We start from the raw sequence: 12841 nt of genomic DNA, 5'->3' as shown, positions 1-12841 counted from the left end.
TTGACAGGAATACCTGGAGTTAGAGTCAGCTTTCACAGCTTGGTTCGTGTTACCATAGAAACCTTATTTTAAGCACTTTATCCCCAGCACTATTTAAAGGCTCCGGAGCCATCAGGAGGCGGGGCCTGCCTGGAAGAAGTGAGTCACCCACTAAGGGCAGCTCAGTGGGGGGTGGGGGTACCACTCTCTGCTTTCTGTCTGTGATCACAATGCGAGGAGCCCCAGGCTAGGCTGAAGCCCCTCCCACCACCACCATGCGGTCCCTGCTGCGGTGGACTACTTCTCCGGAAACCATGAGCCAAAACAAGCCTTTCTTCTCTTAAGATGCTTCTGGACAGTATTTGTCAGAATACGAGAAGTAACTCATTCAGCCCAGGACGGCCCACACTTCACCAGTCCAGGTGTCCCATGCTTCTGATCAACTGTTGTAGGTTAAAGATTCCTAGAATCCCCTGCTCAGCTTTAATCATTTGCTAGAATGGCCCCAGAGCCTGAGGGATGACCACCCATAGGCCGTCCCTTGCAACCACTCACCACACAGCTCTCATGTGCAGCTGACCCCAAAGCAGCTTCTCTGCCTTCAACTTAGGCTCCTTTTATATATCCTGTCCTAATATGGCACTCATTCATTTGAATGAACATAATTACCTATATGTACTAACATAGAGTGAGCAGTTTCTATGTGCTGGACACTGCTCTAAACACATAGAATATATCTACTCATTTAATATTCACCATATTAAATATAGGTAGGTATTCTCACTATGCCCATTCTGCGGGCCATAAAACTGAAGTTTGAGATTCTGACCATTAATAAGGAGTAAGATTAGAAGCCACATGAGCACAGCGCCTGGCACTCTACCACTGTGTCGCACTGTCATTTAGTAAGGTACAGTTTTCTGACTCTAGAATACCCACAACTGAGCCTGACCATGGCTGATTGCCCTGCAGCAAACCCTGTGTCTTATTGTTAATGTTTGTTTCCTGAGACAGCATCTTTCTCAGTAGCCTATGTTAGCCTGAAACTCACTGTGTACCTCAAGCTAACCTCCAATTTAAAGCAAACCTCCTGCATCAGTTCCTACGCACTGGGATTACTATTGTGAGCCTCCATGCCTGACTGTGAACTATGCCATTTGAGAATCTCAGAATTCCATTCTGTTTTCTGGGAACCGCCTCTCAGCCCAGCCAGACAGCAGGGACCTTGTCACTGGGCTTGGCAGATAGTCTTAGCCCCCTTTGTGTCACAAAGTCCAAAGGACCACGGAGGAGCTTCTCCAGCTGCCTGGTTCTGAGGCCTGTGTCCTCCCCTCCGGGACCCATTGTTCCCTGGTCTTGTTTTGTCCATCTGCTTACTGACCATTGTTCTCATTTGTTTGCTCACTGTTGCTGTGATAACATGGTGAGCAAAAACAACTTAGGAGAGGAAAGGAGGCTCACATTTCCAGGGGTTCACAGTTCGTCCTGGGAGGAAATTAGGGTGTGAACTTGAAGCAGAAACCATGGAGGGGTGCTTCTTGCGGGTTCCCAGGTTTATGCTTAGCTAACTTTCTCACACAGTTCAAGACCACCTGATACGTATTCTTTGCCAATAACATGATCCAATTCAAGCCAAATTAAAGTACATAAAGACAGGTTTGGGGGGGGAGAAGCTCTCAAGTGGGTTCACTGGTCCCAAGGAATGAGGTCAGGGACGGTGACACAGGGAGAGATGGAGGAGACGGACAAGAGAGGAAGAGCACGCACACACAGGGAGAGAGAAAAAGAGGGGGATAGAAAAGAGATAAAAATGTCTGGATTATATAGGAAAGAGCTCCTGGGGGAAAGGAAACCCAGACCCTGGGCTGCAAAGTTCAGGGCAAAGGATGGAGTATGCCAGCCATGTCCAGTAACAGATAGGGACGAAGGGAACCTGGAAGCAAGAAACTCACTGTACTCTGCTTTGGTAAGTTATACATGCACCTCAGCCCCTTGTCTCGGTCTGAAAGCAGCACCAGCTGCCCAGGGAATGGTTCCGTTCACAGTGGCTCTTACAGGCTTTAACCCACCTCCTGTAACAGTTAACAAAAGACAAGCCCACACACACAGCAAGTCCCCAAGCCGGTCCACTCTGGGCAGTCCCTCTACTGAGACTCTAGGGAGACTTGAGGCTGTGTCGAGTTGGCAATTAAAGCTCACTGGGACAACCATTTGCTCACGGTTCCCCAGTCTTGTCTTGTCTCCTCACTCTCCCCTGGCTCCCTTTTTCTTTCTAGTGTTTAACCTGCTCTTTCCTCTGCCTGAATTTGAATCCTGAACTCTAAAGAGAGCGGAGTGTGAGCAATGCCAGTCCTTCCTGCCAACTCCCCCTCCTCCAGGAAGTCCTCCTCACTGCTCCTGCCAACTCCCCCTCCTCCAGGAAGTCCTCCTCACTGCTCCTGCCAACTCCCCCTCCTCCAGGAAGTCCTCCTCACTGCTCCTGCCAACTCCCCCTCCTCCAGGAAGTCCTCCTCACTGCTCCTGCCAACTCCCCCTCCTCCAGGAAGTCCTCCTCACTGCTCCTAAGCCTCCTGCCCTATGCAGCTGTGTCCAGAAACTGTCCCTCAGTTTCCCTTCTTCCCACTGTCTGTCCAGGAAGGAATGTGGTCTCCTCTGAAGGGGACAGTGAACTCTCCCTTATCCTTTAATAGGATTTGATTGTAAGTTACAAAATGGCCGCCTGCTTGCTCCCATTCTGATCAATTTCTCCTCTCCATGGAAAGTGGCTGGGGTGAACGTGGGCATACCTTTCATTTCCTGAGAATGCCTTTACTCAGCTCTTTCTGTCAGCTCACCCTTGTCTGACCTCTAATCGGTCTTCACACCCTCTTGCTACTGCGCCTTTGAGACCCCTCAGTTACAAGGCCACCCAACACTAAGAAATGTTTTCCCCTTTCCTTGTTCAGCAAACCTGCCATTGACAAACATTCTGGAAAAACTGAGATGCACTTTGAGGTTCATCTTCTGTTGCTGATTTAGTAACAGCAGCAAAGTGTGAAAACATATTACAAGGACACAGACACATCTGGGTCTGACGTAGATTTAATTTCAGACATGTATCATTGCCAACACAAACAAGAGCCCCTGCCTGCAGGGAGCCACTCCCCCTCTGCACACACACACACACACACTCCCTTCTCTACTCAGAACTGGGAACCTTTTGTTCTCAGCAGCTTCCTCATTTTTGATCCAAGAAAAATTTGGAGGCTGCAACCAGGCTGCATGGATGGAGGAAGGCACTCACCTCCAAGCCTGGTGACCTGAGTCTGATACCCCAGACCCATAATGCACCTGAGCAGCTGAACCTCTGGTCAGGACTAACACTTGGCCTCAGGAATCCTGGAGGAAAGGATACTTGAAGTCATTGTGTGGTGTCCGTATAGACTGTGCAGCTGGGGTTTACAGCCTTGTAAGCCTTTTGCATTTCCTTCGACAACCACTTCCCCCTCTCTCTTCTGAGTTACAGAGAGGCAGGCACAGGGTCACAGTGTGGGAATGGAGCTGGAGATAGTGGAGTGCTCTCTGAAAAGCCAGCTTTACCATCGCTGCTTAGCACAGTGTATCTGAACCTGTGGGTTGCAACCCTTTAGTGGGTAGAACGACCCCTTCAGGGGTCGCCAAAGACCATCTGAAAACATGGTACAATTCATAATGAAAAATTAGTTATAAAGTGGGGGGCGGGGGGTTACCACATTTGAACTGTATCAAAGGGTTGCAGAAGCAGGAAGGTTGAGAACCACTGGCCTACCAGAGGCCAGTCTTCTTGACCTGTTAGTAAAGCATGCTACCATGAGCTTCCAAATTGCTGACCATACTCATGGTTATTCCTGATTGTTGCAAGAGCAGCTTACCACAAAGTGTCTTTAAAAGAACTTTTGTTTTGAATTATTTATTTTATTCTATATGTATGGGTTGGCCTGTATGTACGTATATGCACCACAAATGTGCCTATGGATAGTTGTGAGATACCGTATGGATTCCTGGTCCTCTGAAAAAACACATAGTACCATCTTTCCAGTCCCAAGGACAGTGTTTTAAAACAGCACCAGTAAGGAATAGAGAGACAGCTCCGCGGTTAAGAACACTGGCTGTTCTTTCAGAGGACCTGGGTTCAATTCTCAGAACCTACATGGTTCTGAGCTTGCTCACAGCTGTCTGTAACTCCAGGAGATCTGATGTTCTCTTCCGGCCTCTGTGGATACTAGGTATGTATGTGACACACAAATATACACATATGTAAAGCAATCGTACACATAGAATCTGAAAAAAAGAAAAGAAAACAGTGCCAATATGTAATCACATGGCTCTAGAGGTCTAAAGTGAATCCTTCAAGGACTAGTAACCTGACATCCGCAGGGCTGCGTCTCTCTGGGAGCAGCACACAGACTCTATACCTCTCCTTTTTGCCTTCTAAACACAACCCAAGGTCACTGGGTAGGAAACCACTCTAGCTCCCACTTTCATCTTCATGTCTTTTGTCCCAGACCCTCTTGCCACTCTCTGATAGTGACCTATGCGACTGCCCCTGGACTACCCACTGTAACATCTCCCTTGCCAAGTCCTTAGTCATATCAGTAAGATGCCATCTGCCATGTAAGGTAACGTTTGCATACATTTGGGGATAAGGACCTTGGCATCTTTGGGAGCCACCACAGAATGCAGCAGGAGACACATGTAGCCAACTCTATTTATGAAATACCAGTCTTACAGGAAATTAGACAACAGTGTCATGGTTTTTTTTTTTTTATTAACTCTGTGACTCAGTACAAGCTGGATCCAATCCTATCATGGCCCCCACTGTATTCAATGATGGAATATTAAGGATTAGGATGTGGCTCAGAGGTAGATCACTTGCCTAGCATATGCAAGGCTCTGGATTCGGACCTCAGCATAGCAAAATTATTAAGACTTTTTTTTTTTTTTTTTTTTTTTTGGTATTTTGGAGACAGGGTTTCTCTGTGTAGCCCTGGCTGTCCTGGAGCTCACTTTGCAGACCAGGCTGGCCTCGAACTCAGAAATCCGCCTGCCTCTGCCTCCCAGAGTGCTGGGATTACAGGCATACGCCACCACTGCCCGGTAGCAATATTATTAAAGTTAAATATGGAAGCTTTAGTTGAAGCTCCCTGCTCTGTAGGTCCTCTATTTTCCCCATTCAAGAGAATTCAGGTGGTTGTCTGTCTCCCCCACTGCCCTATGTTATATTCATATGAGTATGCAGATACTAGAGACGACAAGAGGATATTATATGTACTGTACTATCACTGTCTGCTTTTTTTCCCTTTGAAATGGGGTCTCTGACTGAATCTGGAGCTAGGCTGGTAGCTGCCAAGGCTCGGAAATCCTCCTGTCTGTCCCTGTTCCCAGCCCCACAGTGCTTAGCTTACAGGTGTGTGTGTGCACATCTAGCTCTTTACATGGATGGGGTGGTGGGGATTCACTTCAGGTCCCCACTTACACAGCACATAGTCTTGCTTACTGAGCATCTCCCCAACCCCCCTCAAGTGTCTTTTGAAATTACCATTCCCCTGCATGGCTTTATATATTCAGTGCCTTTCTGCTGCCTCCAAGTTGTTAAGGCCTGTAACAAGTGACATTTATGTATGATGTGAGCCCATGGTGGTCACCTCCAGGAAGCTTCCTGAGCCAACCCTCCTGCTAGGGCCATTCTCTCATTCAAAAGGTGTCAGTCCCAAAATGCACAAGGGCAAGGGCGGGGGAGGAGCCTGGGAGAGCCGTTCCCTCTGGAACAGCACATTATCATGCCGAGAATAATTCTAATACACAGCATGGTTCCTGTATCCGTTATTTTTCTCATTGATATGACCAAATACCTGACAAGATGTGACTTAAGGAGGGAAGGACTTCTTCTAGGTAACAGTTTGCAGGTACAGTTCACCATGATAGAGAAGTGAAGGAGGCAGGAGCAGGAGGTTGCTGGTCATATTGGATCCACAGTCAAAAAGTAGAGAGTACCAATGTTGTTGTGACTGCTTGTATTTAGTCGTCTGAAAGTCCAGCTTGGAAGCTGGTGAGGCAGCCCAGCAGTTAAGAGCACTTGTTCTTGCAGAATACCTAGGGTATGTTCCTAGCATGCATATATGATGATTCACAACTATGTTACTTCAGTCCCAGAGGAGCAGACACTGTCTTCTGATCTCCATAGGCATCAGGTGTAACACACACACACACACACACATACACACACACACACACACACACACACACACACACACACACACGAACAGATATATGCACAAGCAAAACACTCATACACATAAAATAAATCTTGTTTAAAAAGTAAAACCCCAGTTTTGGAGGTTGGTACCACCCACATCAAGGGTGAGACTTTTCAGTTAATCCTTTCTGGAAATACCCTCATAAATCCCAAACATGTTTCCATGGAAATTTGAAAGTATTACAGTTCCTAAATGCCAGGCAACTCCATTACCTGATGCTCAGTAGAACAGGGCAATCAGTTGTGAGGCTGGAGGAAACAGCGCTGAATCAGCCCTGTCGAGCAGCCATAATGGCTCCCACCATGAGATTTTTCACCCAAATCTTGGCTCTGGAACGTAACTGAAGGTATAGACCCACAGGAGGGAATGGAGTCTCAGGCCACTGATAGGATTTGGTCAGGAAGAATGGGAGGACTGAATGGGGGTGCCAGAGATTTTCCTGGCAGGGGGAACAGCACATGCAGAGGGTGCTGTGATACGCATGCACTGACTGAAGCATCAGAAGGAAGTAAGAAGTGGTGCGGACCAGAGCTCTTAGTGCCCTGTGCACTGTGCTGTAGATTTCCCCCTCTACATTATGGAAACAGACAACCTGAAGTAGAGGAGATGGTAAACTCACCTGATTGGGATTTCTGGCCATAGCACATCTTGGCTGATGTGACGCTCTAGGCAAGTGGTTCAGTCTCCCTAATGCTGCCACACTTTAATATAGTTCCTCACAGCCAGGCAGTGGTGGCGCATGCCTGTAATCCCAGCACTCCGGGAGGCAGAGGCAGGCAGATTTCTGAGTTCGAGGCCAGCCTGGTCTACAGAGTGAGTTCGAGGCCAGCCTGGTCTACAGAGTGAGTTCCAGGACAGCCAGGGCTACACAGAGAAACCCTGCCTCGAAAAAAACCAAATCCAAAAACAAACAAACAAAAAAAAAAAAAAACAAAAAAAATATAGTTCCTCACATTATGGTGACCCCTCCAACCATAAACCTGTCCTTGTTGCTACTTCCTAACTGTAATTTTGCTACTGTTATGAATTGCAATGTAAATATCTGACATGCAGGATATCTGATATGTGGCCCCTGTGGGAGCAGTGACCCATAGGTTGAAAACTGTTGTCCTAGGGCAATTGTTTTGTTTTGTTTTTTAACTCATCAAAGACTAGATGAGATATTATGTGTAAAGACTGCCTAGTACATCCAAAGGACTCACTTAATGGCAAACCAACTCCTACTTGGTATTATTGTTATTGAAGGCATCCGGCCACAGGAAGGCCTTTCCTGCTACTCTGTGGGTGAAAGAAGAGAGGATTTGTAGTTCCAGAGCCCTGCGGGCATCTTCTCTTGGCTCACTGTACAGAAGGTTCCAGGAAAGTTGGCAGGAGGAGTGTATACTAACCTCCCAGGGAATTTCGCAGCAGCTCAGCCTCCCAAGGAGCCAAAGAGAATATTTGAATCATGTCTCTGTAGAGGCCAGAATTCTCAGCTCTCTTGGACCTCCCCTGTAGCTCCGTCAAGCCATATCTACGGCAGGAAGCAAGTCAAGGAGGTAGAGGCAGAATATCTATCTATGGTCTTAAGATCTTTAACCCAAGTCAGACATGGTGATTCATGCCTGCAGTACTAGCACTTGGGGAGTAGAAGCAGGAGGATCACAGGTTCAAAGCCAAGCTGGGCTACATTTTACCCTGTTTCAAAAGCAGTAACAACAAAGAAACTGAATCCATCCCTTACTGCATCACAAAGGGCGGGATCTTCTGTGGCTTGAGCTGAGAAAATAGCTCAGTTGGTAGAGTGCTTGCCTAGCACGTACGAAACTCAATGTTTAATCCCCAGCACTGCAGAAAAACCAAGCAAGCTGGTAAATGCCTGTACTCCCAACATTTGAGAAGTGAAGGCAGGAAGATCAGGAGTTCAAATTCATCCTTGGCTATATAGTTAGTTCAAGATCAGCCTAGGATACACAACATCTTCTTCAGCTCAGCCTTGTCTTCTACCCCACAGCTCTTGCTCATCCACTAAACCACCCTCCAGGGAGCTGTGTGACTCTGTCACCAGAGTATTCTCCTGCGAAGTTGGGGACCTGTTGACTGTTGGGTGTGAGCAAGACCATGTGTCGCTCACTCTCAACATCTAACCTGCCAGTAGTGTTTTGAGATGTTCAGAGACTATGGCCCGGGGCAGTAGAATATACAACGTGGATGAGGGTTTCAACCATTTGTCTTCGGGGAGTAAGTTAAAGAAGAAAAATATGACAGATCACCAGTGGCAGAGCTATCCCATGATTTAACTCACCAGTCATGACAACTGTCATCTCTCACCTTTATTAGCTACAGTGTCAGGGGAATCTCTGATCATCAGGCCAGGAAAGGTAATGCTGACCAGTCACATGGATGGAGGGGGCCCAAGGACTGGGAAATCCTCTGGCTTTGTTGCGCTGAGAGCCAGTTTAGGCTGTACTCCAAGACAAGATTGCCGAAAATCCCACTCTCAGACCAGCTCAACCTCGAGGCACTGGTACCCTCCTCCTCCCTCCACCTGTACTTCCAGTTCTAGGAGATAAAATCTGACTGGAGATGGGCATGGTGGCACATTCTGCAATGCCAGGACTTAAGAGGCTGAGGAAGGAGGACAGTCTAGGCCTGTGTTTCTCAACCTTCCTAATGCTGCAATCCTTTAATACAATTCCTAATGTTGTAATGACCCTCAACCATAACATTACTCCCATGGCTACTTCATAACTGTATTTTTGCTACTGTTAAGAATCTCAATATAAATATCTGTGTTTTCCAATGGTCTTAGGTGACCCCTGTGAAAGAGTCCTTCAACCCGCAAAGCCTGGACCTGAATAAAACAATGTCTCTACCAGTCATTCTTTCCTGGTTTGTTTTAGTAGTAGTAGGTAGAAGAGCCTCAGGCCTGGTGACATGACTATAGGATGCTTCTGGCAACCTATGATCACACCACGCCCACAAAAAAAACACTCTTTACCATGTGATGAGCATACTATGTTAGAAATATAAATGAACATGGTCTTTCCTAATAAATGTACAAGGTACTTCAGTTTCATTGGCATCAATTTACCAAGTAGTCCTGAATTCCATAACAACTGACCAAGGCAAATGTATGTTCAACACACACACACACACACACACACACACACACACACACACAGAGAGAGAGAGAGAGAGAGAGAGAGAGAGAGAGAGAGGGGGGAAGAAGAAGAAGAACAACAACAACAACAAGTTTGGTGACTTACAAAGAGACCTCTTTTACAGGTAGATGTAGGAGATAGATGAAGATGCAGAATCTCTGTAGAAGTAGTTATGGGAAGGAGAGGAGTAGGGTGTGGTGATCAACTGACTAACCTGCTAGCGATCTGAGGAAGACATCTCTGCAGAGTCAAGCCAAAGGGTCAGAGCTCAGGCAGCCCTTGACATGGATCTGAGCTGCTGAGTCAAAGTATGGGACCATGGATGGCTGTCACAGAGGCAAAAGACCTGACTAGGTGGAGGCAGGTGAGCTGGGAGACAAAATGATGGGTAAATGAGAGGAGAGATGGGCAATTTAAATAGGGTTGGGACCAAGCTGAGCCAAGTCCCTGGGACAGCTGAGCGGTCTCTGCTTGTCAACACCTTTACAAAGTCTGAATGAGATGGCAGATGACAGGTCAGAGGGGCAATTACCATCCATGTTAAGCATCTTCCTCTTGATGGGGTCCAGGTAAGGGTTCTGTGCCCTTTCTACCCTCTTGGTCACTTTGTTAAGTTCTTAGGACTGGTTTTCCTTATTATTTTAATTCATCCATTTCTCAATGGCCCCAACTTTGATTTTTTTTCAAGGCAGAGTTTCTCAGTATAGCTAGCCCTGGCTGTTTTTGAACTAACTCTGTAGATCAGGCTAACCTTGAACTCAAAGATCTACCTGCTTCTGCTTCCTGAGTGCTGGGTTTAAAAGTGTGCACCACCACTGCCTGGATCCAACTTTGATAAATTTTTATAGAGAAGCACCCTTTTTACTTTTAGAAATAAGTGGTTTGGGGGGCTGGAGAGATGGCTCAGTGGCTGGGAGCACTGACTGCTCTTCCAAGGGTCCTGAGTTCATATCCCAGCAACCACATGGTGGCTCACAGCCATCTGTGATGAGAGTTGATGCCCTCTTCTGGGGTATCTGAAGACAGCTACAGTGTACTTACATATAATAAATAAATAAATCTTTTTTTAAAAAAAGTGGTTTATCAGTCTGTGTCTGTGTGTGGTTTAAGAGTGGTGAGGTTGATTAACTGCCTTTGTCTTTGTATACAAAATGGAACTAAAAACTGCTTGTAAAATGGAGTCATTACAGGCAAGTTTAATCTGGGGCGGAGGGGACATTTTATAGACTATGGAGAAACTTAGAGCTGGCACATAGCCTGTTCTTAACACCCCAGAACTCTATCTCAACAACAACAAAAACTGATTCAACATGGAGGATAAAAATGACTTTCCCTGCTTTTCAAAAAAGATGAGAAAATGAGTGTCTTAGTGACACAGGGATGCTTTTCACTGCAGATAGATTAGCATGACTGATAAAGAAACTGTCTCTCATATAGGAAGACTGGAGGAGCTCTGGACTGTGGTCTTTAAGGTTCTTATAGCTTCTTTTCTCAGGGTATTAAAATAGTCACAGATGGCCCATACATCACACCTTTACCCCCACATCCATAAATTGGAGCATCAAAACCAAAATAATTCACATCTCAGATTTGCCCTTTTGTTGTGTAAAAATTTCCTTTACATTGAAACAGTCTGTCTAGTGAGAGGTTTCCTAAAATTCAGAACACTAAATGAAACTTACCACTGTAGGAGTAGACAACTCACAAGTCTCAGGATGGTCCTGAAACTTACAAGAATGACAAGGCCTCTCCTGAGGGTCATACACACAGGGGCTGAGCTGCCTAGAAGTACAGAGGGCCCTAAGGATGCAGCTTACATGAATTTTTACCCTCTGTTGGAGAAAGCGTTTCATTAATATACCTGCCTTTGAGTTATCTGTGCACCTACAAATTCTTACTCAAGCTCTGTAAGTAAGCCCAATAAATGTATTGGTTTGCTAAGTTGGACATTGGTGGAATCAATACTATCATCTCTGCCCCATCTGGGGTGAATAAATGTTTGTTCATGTCTCCTAAGGAATGTGACCCACCTTATCAATAAAGACTTTTTTCTCCCCTCTATGAACTCAAGACTATAAATTCTGAAACCTTTCTGGAAAAAAATTAGAAACTGTCTGGCCACCTAGGCTTTGTAGAAGACAGACATTTGGGTCATTCAACGAAAAGCACTTACCACAACTAATCAGCTAAAAGACTATAGTTTTGAGCAACTAAATCAGGAATCATACTCATGAGTCTCTGAAAAAAGGGGCAGAGATTGGTCTGCACAGCTGATTTTCAATCTTTATTTGGTATTTAGGTTTTGTACTTGTGTGGGGTCCCTGCAAGCATACCAGAGAAATGATCCAGGTGATGTAAGAAAGAAACTAGGTTCAACCTAACTTAGTTTGCTGATGCTGAGCCAAACTTCTGTAGCCTCACACCAGGCACTTTATTTTAGCGCTATTTAAGTACGGCAAAAGCCAGGTGGTGATCGTACATGCCTTTAATCCCAGCTCTTGGGAAACAGAGGCAGGGACATCTCAATAAGTTCAAGACCAGCCTGGTCTACAGAGAGAGTTCTAAGAAAGATGGGGCTACACAGAGAAACCCTGTCTCAAAATATCAGAAAACGCAAAACCAAACAATTTTGGGGGGAAAAACGTTCCCTGATAGCAATTAACTCAGTCCTGGGTGTTCAACAAAGCTTAAGATGTGTTTACATTAAAACTCGTTCTTTCATCTTTCATAAAGATGGATTCTGTTGACTTAGGAATAATGGTCAAGACAAGCATCTAGGGAGAATGACTGAGGTAAACATAATGCCTGTGGTAGTCAGGATCGGCCTGGCCCTAAGACAACTAAGAAGCAACACTCAAGATTTACGGGGGGGGGGGGGGGGGGGGGGGGAAGAGTCTGGGATAAACAAACAATATTCTGGAGGGATTCAGGTGAAGCTTGGTCCTACAGAGAACAAAAACTTACCAGGTCGTAAACTACATCCTTTCCCAACAGCCGAGAGGAAAACAGGCAAACACCTCCTTCCTTTGAAGAGACAAGCATGCATGTTTCCTGGTTTCTCTAGTACTTCTGTGTGTGCAAGACCTCTTACCTTCTACGTTCCCGTCTGAGTGAGAACTGCCTTGGAATGCTACTCTCAGGGAATAATATGGCCGTTGCTCCCTTGAATTCTCTGCAGCTAGGCTACACACCATAAGGCCAAGCACCTCAAGGATGTATAGACAGTCAATGGTACAGTCTTACAATACCCTGTCCCTCCCTGAGAATATATTAGCAGTTAGTAGTGTTGCAAGACATTTTCTTTAATGGTATAGCCATTGTAAGTTGCCCGTGCCCCTGTAAAGTAACCCCTCATGCATACTCCTGCAGGTAACCTTAAACTCACTGATTCACAAAGCTAGGCTTGAGTAGTGTCTTAAGCTATTATCGCTGCAATGAAACTCC

This window comes from Apodemus sylvaticus, chromosome 1 (genome assembly GCF_947179515.1).
Source record: "Apodemus sylvaticus chromosome 1, mApoSyl1.1, whole genome shotgun sequence".
Classification (NCBI taxonomy): domain Eukaryota; kingdom Metazoa; phylum Chordata; class Mammalia; order Rodentia; family Muridae; genus Apodemus; species Apodemus sylvaticus.
The sequence above is the reverse complement of the archived record's forward strand: the minus strand, read 5'-3'. Positions refer to the sequence as shown.